Raw genomic sequence first — 8,748 nt, forward strand, 5'->3', positions numbered from 1 at the left:
GGATTCCGAAAACGGTAATATCAGACAACGGGCCACAGTTAAACTCATTCGCTTTCATTAATTTTGCAAGAAAGTACGGCTTCAAGCATATCACAACGAGCCCTCGTTACCCACACGCAAAGAAGCTGAGCGCATAGTAGGGACTCTCAAAAGAAGACTCAAGAAAGCGCCGGACCCCTACATTGCCTTGCTGAATTATGGAAACACACGGGGCACAACAAGCTATAGCCCAGCGCAACTGCTAATAAGCCGCCGCTTACGCTCACGAATGCCATGAATGCTATCCGCGCTAAAACCGCGAGTGGTAACCGTTTCTTGGAAAAAGCAGGACGTAAAATACAGACAGAAACAAAAGATGTATTTTGACAGACGTAATGCTACGAGACCTCTTCCCAGTTTATCCGCAGGCAACCAAGTATGGCTGAGAGACAGATGCGCCGAGGGCACAGTCCTTTGTCCTTCCTCAACACCAAGATCCTACTGAGTCCAGACTGCAGGGAGAACCGTACGCAGAAACAGACGCCATCTGTTCCTGCGCCCAAACGGAGGAGAAACCGGTCCCGTCCCGGCCAAACAGCCTCCGCAAAGCAGCCTGCGAACGGACGCAACCGACAACGAGGACATAGTGGCTAAGCAATCGTCCGAGACCTAAGAGAACCTTCCACCAATCGAAACTTCCAGAGCAATGAACGACGCGATATGGGCGTGCCGTACGAGCGCCGAAAAGACTCGGCATTGGTGACTGATTTGTAAACGGCTTTCCTTTCTTGGTAGGCACACAGTGATTGTAAAACGGGGAAAATGTGACGTCATGTGGCAAAATTTCTATAGTTATGGAACCTTATACTGTTATTTGCACATAATATGCATCTAACATATTGTTACAAGCACGGGGAAAAGGGGTTTATTTAGGCGTGCGAGAGCAGGAACGGCAGGCTACGAACAACAGGAATGGCCGCTGCACAGTCTTCGTTCTCCTCTTTCTTCCTCTTCTTGATCCACGCGTCCCTTTTACGCGCTTGGACGTAACATATACCTCTCCTCGCAGACAAAGCCCACTGGGCGAGTCAACAAGCTTGTCGTGGCGTGCATGATTTCAACCGTGCTACATGCGCGACTTGTGTCCTAGCAGAACGTCTACCATTGTTCGTGAGACGCGCGAGAGTATAGTTCACTTCGCTGACTTTGTCGATGACAACATACGGTCCATCGTAGTTTGCCAGCAGCTTTTGGCACAAACCGCGCTTCCTTGTAGGAGTCCAAAGCCAAACGAGATCACCAGGGTGATATGCAACAGGCCGATGTCGTGCGTCGTAGCGGGCTGTGGAGTTTTCTTGTGATGCCAAAGTCCGCAGACGCGCAAGTCTCCGAGCCTCTTCAGCAAGGCATAGCGTATCGGCGACCGTAGGATTGTCGTGGTGGTAAAAAGGGAGGACAGTGTCGAGCGTATACCGGGGCGGCCGAGCATATAGAAGGAAGAAGGGGCTGTAGCCGGTTGTCTCGTGCTTGGCGGTGTTGTAGGCGTAAGTAATAAACGGTAGAACTTCATCCCAATTCTTGTGATCGGACGCAACATACATGGAAAGCATATTTGTGATTGTCCGATTAGTGCGCTCAGTGAGGCCGTTCGTTTGCGGACGATACGGCGTCGAGTGCCTGAGGTGCGAGTTACATAAACGCACAAGCTCTTCCACGATATCCGCCGTGAATTGACGTCCCCGGTCGCTTATAATAACACCAGGCGGTCCATGTCGCAGAACAATAGCGTGAAGTAAGAAGAGCGATACTTCGGTGGCGGTGGCTGATGGTATAGCCGCTGTCTCGCAATAGCGCGTGAAATAGTCGGCGCAGACAATTATCCAGCGGTTCCCCTTAGATGACTTTGGAAAAGGGCCTAGCAGATCAATTCCAACTTGCAGAAAGGGTGAACTGGGAGGTGGCACAGGTTGAAGCAGACCAGATGGGGCAGTGGTTGGGCGTTTCCGACGTTGGCACTGTATGCAGCTGGCGACATACAACTCAACCGAATGTCGCATCCGGGGCCAGTAATAGCGTTCTTGAATGCGATAAAGGGTGCGCACAGTGCCTAAGTGACCGGAGGTAGGGTCATCGTGCATAGCCTGAAGGATTGCTGGCCGGAGACGCTCCGGCACCACTAGAAGGAAGCGTGCACCCGTGCTTGAGTAGTTCCTTTTGTACAGGAGCCCGTCACGTAGACAGTAGCTGCTTGTTGCACTTGAATGGGCAGAAGTGAAGAGTGGCTCCAATTTGGAGTCTGTCCGTTGTTCTGCTTTGAACGCATCGATTTCTGGAAACGCGGATGTCACAGAAGCGACGAGAAGATCAAAATCGTCTGCGTCGCAGTCCGTCGTAGTAAGCGGCATACGGGAAAGGCAGTCTGCGTCAGCATGTTTTCGGCCACTCTTGTAGGCAACAGTGAAGTTATATTCCTGCAACCTCAAAGCCCAGCGCGCAAGGCGACCACAAGGGTCGCGAAGATTCACGAGCCAGCACAGGGAATGGTGGTCTGTGACGACTAGGAATGGGCGTCCGTACAAGTACGAGCGAAATCGCTGAACTGCAAAGATTACAGCGAGGCATTCTTGCTCTGTCACCGTGTAATTTCGTTCAGGTTTGCTTAATGAGCGGCTTGCATAAGCAATCACGTGCTGACGGTCGTCATAACGTTGGACCAAGACGGCACCCAAACCGACGCCACTAGCATCTGTGTGGATTTCTGTCGGCGCAGTAGGATTGAAGTGGCGAAGGATAGGTCGGGAGGTCAGCAGGAACTTCAGCTGACGAAATGCAGACTCGCACTCGGGTGTCCACTCAAACCGTGCGTCTTTATGTAGCAGATTTGTCAGAGGATAAGCGACGTCAGCAAAACCAGGAATAAATCGGCGAAAGTAAGAGCAAAGACCCAGAAAACTACGAAGTTGCTTCACTGACTGCGGCGCACTGAATGCCTCAACAGCTGCCGTCTTGAGGGGATCAGGCCGGATACCGTCTTTGTCAACAAGATGACCCAGCACAAGGGTTTGACGGTCACCAAATTTACATTTCTTGGAGTTCAGAACCAGGCCGGCGTTTTTGATGCAGTCGAGGACAATATCCAGGCGCGTATTGTGCTCATTGAATGTGCGCCCGAATATAACAACGTCGTCAAGATAGCACATACAGATGTTCCATTTTAACCCACGCAGAATGGTGTCCACGAACCTTTCAAAGGTTGCTGGAGCGTTGCACAACCCAAATGGCATCACATTGAATTCGAATAATCCATCCGGGGTTATGAAGGCTGTTTTCTCTCTGTCTGTCGGGTGTATCGGGATTTGCCAATATCCTGAGCGCAGGTCCACTGAAGAAAAATAAGAGGCCGAATGAAGACAATCAATTGCATCATCAATCCGGGGCAGCGGGTAGACATCCTTCTTAGTCACGGCGTTTAATCTTCGATAATCGACGCAAAATCTCCAGTTACCATCTTTCTTTCTGACGAGTATGACCGGAGCTGCCCAAGGACTCGAGGACTCTTGTATTATTCCATTTTTCATCATGTCACTCACTTGTTCCCCGATTATCTTGCGCTCGTTAGGCGACACGCGATAAGGCTTTTGCCTGATCGGGCGCGCAGATCCCGTATCGATAGTATGGCGCGTTCGTGACTCGGGAATCGCGAACGCTTTGTCCGGCTGCGCAAAGTCAAACACTGACAGATGCTTAGAAAGCGTCTCCACCAAGGTATGGCGCTCCCTTGTGCTGAGCGACTTATCATCGACAGAAGCTTTTTGTCTGAGACTTGGCGAGCGTCAGCAGGTTCGCACGGCGAGTCTGTTAGTACGGCTACGGACGAAGACGTGTATTCTGTAAAGTAGGCGAGTTTCAAGCCATCTGGAAGCAGGACGGGTTCTGCCGAGCAGTTGGCCGTCCACAAGCCAGCACGCCCGTTGTCGATGGATACCACACAATGAGGGACAAAAACGTTCTTCTTCACACAATTTAGATGCATTGGCTCTACGGAGGCATCGAAACTGCCTGGAACTTCACCGCGACATACAACCGGCACGCACACCGAGGTGGACGCAGGCACAACAGTATCTGCAGACACACAAAGTTCACCTTGACTGCAAGTCTCCTCTAAGAGCCCGGACGAAACATGGTCATCGACGCAAACTTCCCCCGTGCGACAATCAACGGTCGCACCACACTGCCGCAAAAAGTCGATGCCCAAAATCACTTCGTGCGTCGATCGGGGAATAACTACAAACTCCGTCGCGAAAACTCCACCAGCCAAGGACACTTCAGCAGTGCACACACAAACAGGGCGCAACGACTCGCCGCTCACTCCACAAAAGGTTGCAGCCTGGTTCCACGGAAATACAACTTTGCGCCCCGATCAAAAAATTGTAGACGTCTTCGGCTATCCCTTTCAACAAATGTCCAACTTTGTCCTCTTCAGACATTTGAGAGTTCACTATTTTGCACAGTTTCAGCACTTCTTCGATATAAGTCGTACAGGTCTCGCCGGGAATCTGAGCTCTTTGCGAAAGCGTCTGTTCGGCGCGTTTCTTTTTTGCGCTAGAGTCTCCAAAACACGCTCTGAGCTCCTCTACGAAAAGCTCCCATGAAGTGAGCGTGTCTTCGTGATTCTCATACCAGACGAGTGCTGTGTCGGTAAGGGAAAACACAACATTTGACAACTGTGCGGTCGAGTTCCAACCGTTAGATCGGCTCACCCTTCGGTAGTTTGTGAGCCACTCGTCGACATCTTCTCCGGCTTTTCCTCCGAAAGTGAGTGGCACCCGGTAGTATTGCCACGGAACGCCAGGTGCTGGCCTTGAAGCCGCGTCAGAACCTTCGGGAATCTGGCAGGCGTATTCAGTCATGTCAGGTGATGGTGGCGGAAGTCCGGCAAGTCGACGGCTTCGGCGAAGTTGTAGCAGCGTAGGCTCCGTGGTTACGAGGTGTACCCCGCACCTCCACCAATTTGTTACAAGCACGGGGAAAAGGGGTTTATTTAGGCGTGCGAGAGCAGGAACGGCAGGCTACGAACAACAGGAATGGCCGCTGCACAGTCTTCGTTCTCCTCTTTCTTCCTCTTCTTGATCCACGCGTCCCTTTTACGCGCTTGGACGTAACAATATTATGATATGCTGGATGCCTGAGCATTGGGATATCCAAGGCTGTGTGGGTGCCGATAAAAATCCAAGATCTAGAGCAACGAAGGCAGCAGTTTCTGCATAGCTGCTTCGAGGGTAGTGAGGGCTAGAGGTAACGTGCTTGAAGGCGTAGTCCTGAGCGAAGAGTGAAAACTCAAGCCTGTTTCACATGATGCGATTTTCGTTGCACCGGAAGTTGATTTCCGTCGTTTGCGACGAAAACGCAGTCGCAGTGTCAACCCCGTGATTTTCGGCTGCGCCCAACCGCTTTGTCGCACAGTCGCACCATCGCAGCGATCGCTGCGATTTTCCGCCGAAATTGCGCAGAGAGCAATCACGGAGCTATTTCGCCTGTTTATTTTGGAAAATGGCGTCTTGCCCAACAAGTGCAATATGCTGAGATGTCGATTGCCGAATTCGATGGGTACGCGAAGGGAGAATAAAAGACTTCTACCGCAGATTCCATTCTCCGATTTATATGCGTTTGTTGACACGCTACGCAGCAAGTGAAGTGCATTTCCACGTTTGCTTCTTACGCCTTTGCGATTTGTCGGTACTAGGTGGTGTTCGATCTCCACCAGACGACGATATCGTCACATTTTATCTTGTTGAGTAGCATGCAAAAATCGCGATTACGGCACAGCTTAATATATGTCAACCTCGGCTAGGGCAATTGATAAGACAGCAAAGTACCGAAAGTTTCAACGTTGTGCTGAACGCGGTACTGTTCCGTTGCATTTTCTTGTCTGTTTTCAAGCGTGAATTTCCCTATGTACCTTGAAAGGTTATCTTACATACCTTACTAAGTTTGTCAGAGCAAAATTGTAGGCTATCGTAATGAATTATGATAGCATTAAATGTGTGGCTTGAATAAACAGCGTCGTAATTTTTTTTCGAATATTACATGCACGTAAGGTTGCACCTGTTCTCTGGAGAATTTTTTCCTTGCACACAGCCCAATAAACATTGAATATGTTGCGGACTTTGTATCCTTACTGCACCTGTATTAACATTTGCTTTAAAAGGTAATAACCTCTACAGCTAGTAAATAAGTAAATTATTCGCGTGCTATAGTGGAACAGTGACAACGTACCATCCTGCACCATCATGTAAAACTAGTGCAAGAATGCAAAAAGCATGCAAACAGCCTGTTCTTGTGGGGATAACACCATACAAAACGACTCGTTAAAGAAGAGTAAATCACAACTGTGCAGTTTCTGTGAGAATTTGAATCCTTAAAGTACAAGCAGTTCTTGCACGTTCACAGCTGATCTAGTGTGCAGAAACATTCATGCCTTACATGTTTCTAATAAGCTTGTGATACATCTATTTGTGTGTAAACCCGCGTAATGATATCTTTTGTGATTACTATCTTTATAAGTAATGAAATACCACGCTACTTGCACAAACATATCACCCGAGGATTTTAGAACAAGTTTATGCATTTTCAACTATACCCAATACATGGTTCATTCAATGATGGACCACAAAATGCTTCTTGCAAAGACAAAGTTATTTCTAATTTTACTTACATACAGGCAAGAAAAGATCTATAGACAAAAATATTGTTCTTCAATTTATTCCTCTGCCACTGTGGCTATAGCATTCTGCTGCTAACACAAAGCGAAGGCTTCATTTGCCAGCTATGGAAGTCGCATTTCAATGGGAGTCATAGGTAAAAAAAATCTCTTGCACTTATATTTAGTTCATAACCTTTTATTGAACCCTTAAACTTCCAGATACTATTGCATAGGGGGGCATACTTATGCAAAATCTAACACCAATCGAAAGCAAAGTGCACAATTGTAAAACAACCATCTTTCGTGATAATTCGAGTGTGTAAACATTCATTGCATCAATATGTATTGTTCAACAGCACTGCACAAATAAGCATAACCACAATAGCAAGTACTCTGTCAGGAAGCTGGTTCTACAGATGTGTAAATATCAAGACATGAATGCTCATAATACGTCGCACACATAGCACAAAGAAAACCTTTTTCAGGAGTTGTCCCTTCGGGCAGATATGAGTGGGCCATAAACAGCAGAAACATTATTGCAGGGCATTGTGTAATACCGCTTGTGAAATAATTAAGAGAGTGAAGAGGCTTTTAACGGCAGTACCTCATACTACTCTAATAAGAGGAACGGTAAGCACAAAAATTTCTGGTAGAGCACTTAAGTTAAACAGTAACTTTTTGAAAGACAGAAAATTCCAGGTGAGAGTTGGAGGTACATTTGGCCCGCTCACACCAACAACACAGGCCTACTACAAGTACCACAGCCTATGGTGTTCTACAGTCTATGGGAAAGCTATCTTATACAGAAACTAAGAATGATGCAAGCTCTCGACAACACTGCAGACTTTCTTGGCCAGTCTGGCCTCTCACTTTCTGATAAGTCAGCTTACATCGACGTCAGGAAAAAAGACTAGAATGAAGAACTACCCAAGATTGCACGTTGTGCTCCACGTAGCTGGAGAATTATACCCGGAAGTCAACATCCACAAATCCTCAGCTAGTGTAAGACCATGACTGCAGAGCCAGCGCGTGGGCGAAACAATTTCGCCATGCCTGGGCGCAAATTCTACACCTGGTGAAATGAATAATCTTGAAATCATGGCGGGTGGAGGAGTGGATACTATGCAAAATCGCAGATGCTGTGCTTGTATCCAAGTTATTGTACGGTATGAATTGCCAGCAATGCAGAAAACAGACAACTCATCGAATACAGGCATCGGGTAATAACAGCTCTTTCCGACTTCACCATGCTTGAAGACCTCTATGAGAAAGAGCAAGCGAACAAGCACCTGGACAGAATAGGGTTGCAGCCTGCAGCAGAAATTCTTTGCCTCAAGTGCTCAGAACCTAGTCCCAAGATACTATGCCAGCAAGCATACGAGATGCGAAGATGTCTACCTCTCCCTTCACAAACAACTGCGGGAGAACCTGAACTTGAAACACAGCAGGCCCATACCATGCAATATGAGGGCAAACAATTAGGCCAGGAGACTATATGCAACTGCCAAACACAGAGGTTGCTAAGCATGAAGATGCAAGCAAACATCAGGCACATATAGTATACTGATGTGGCAATAGCAGTGTAACAGTAGTATTACAGCACATGAAATTAAAGCCCATACAAGTGTGTACCATTCCAGGTCATCCTACATCTACAAAAGCTGAACTGAAAGCAGTCAAAGCAGCACTTCTAGTGAAGATTACACCCTACGCAACACCCTGCTCACCTGCATGGATTCACCAGAAACTGTCTGGACCTGCACATCACATGAAATTGTCAGGAAAATCAGGAGATTGACATGAGGCTTGCAAGCACATGGCCAAGAATTAAATTACAGGATACATAGCCATGCAGATATTCCAGCACACAAGCGGGCTTATAAGCCCGACATAAGAACTGAAAACTGGACGAGTTGGTGTGTACTTATTATTAACTAAAGCGCAACAGATAGGCAACGGACAAGAACGAAGTACTCCGTGTGTTCACTTCGTTCTTGTACGCCGTATTCCTGTTGCACTATAGTTAATGAATCCATGAGGCTGCACAGGAGAAAATTGATACCTCC

The sequence above is a fragment of the Dermacentor variabilis genome, chromosome 7 (genome assembly GCF_050947875.1).
Source record: "Dermacentor variabilis isolate Ectoservices chromosome 7, ASM5094787v1, whole genome shotgun sequence".
NCBI classification, from domain to species: Eukaryota; Metazoa; Arthropoda; class Arachnida; order Ixodida; family Ixodidae; genus Dermacentor; species Dermacentor variabilis.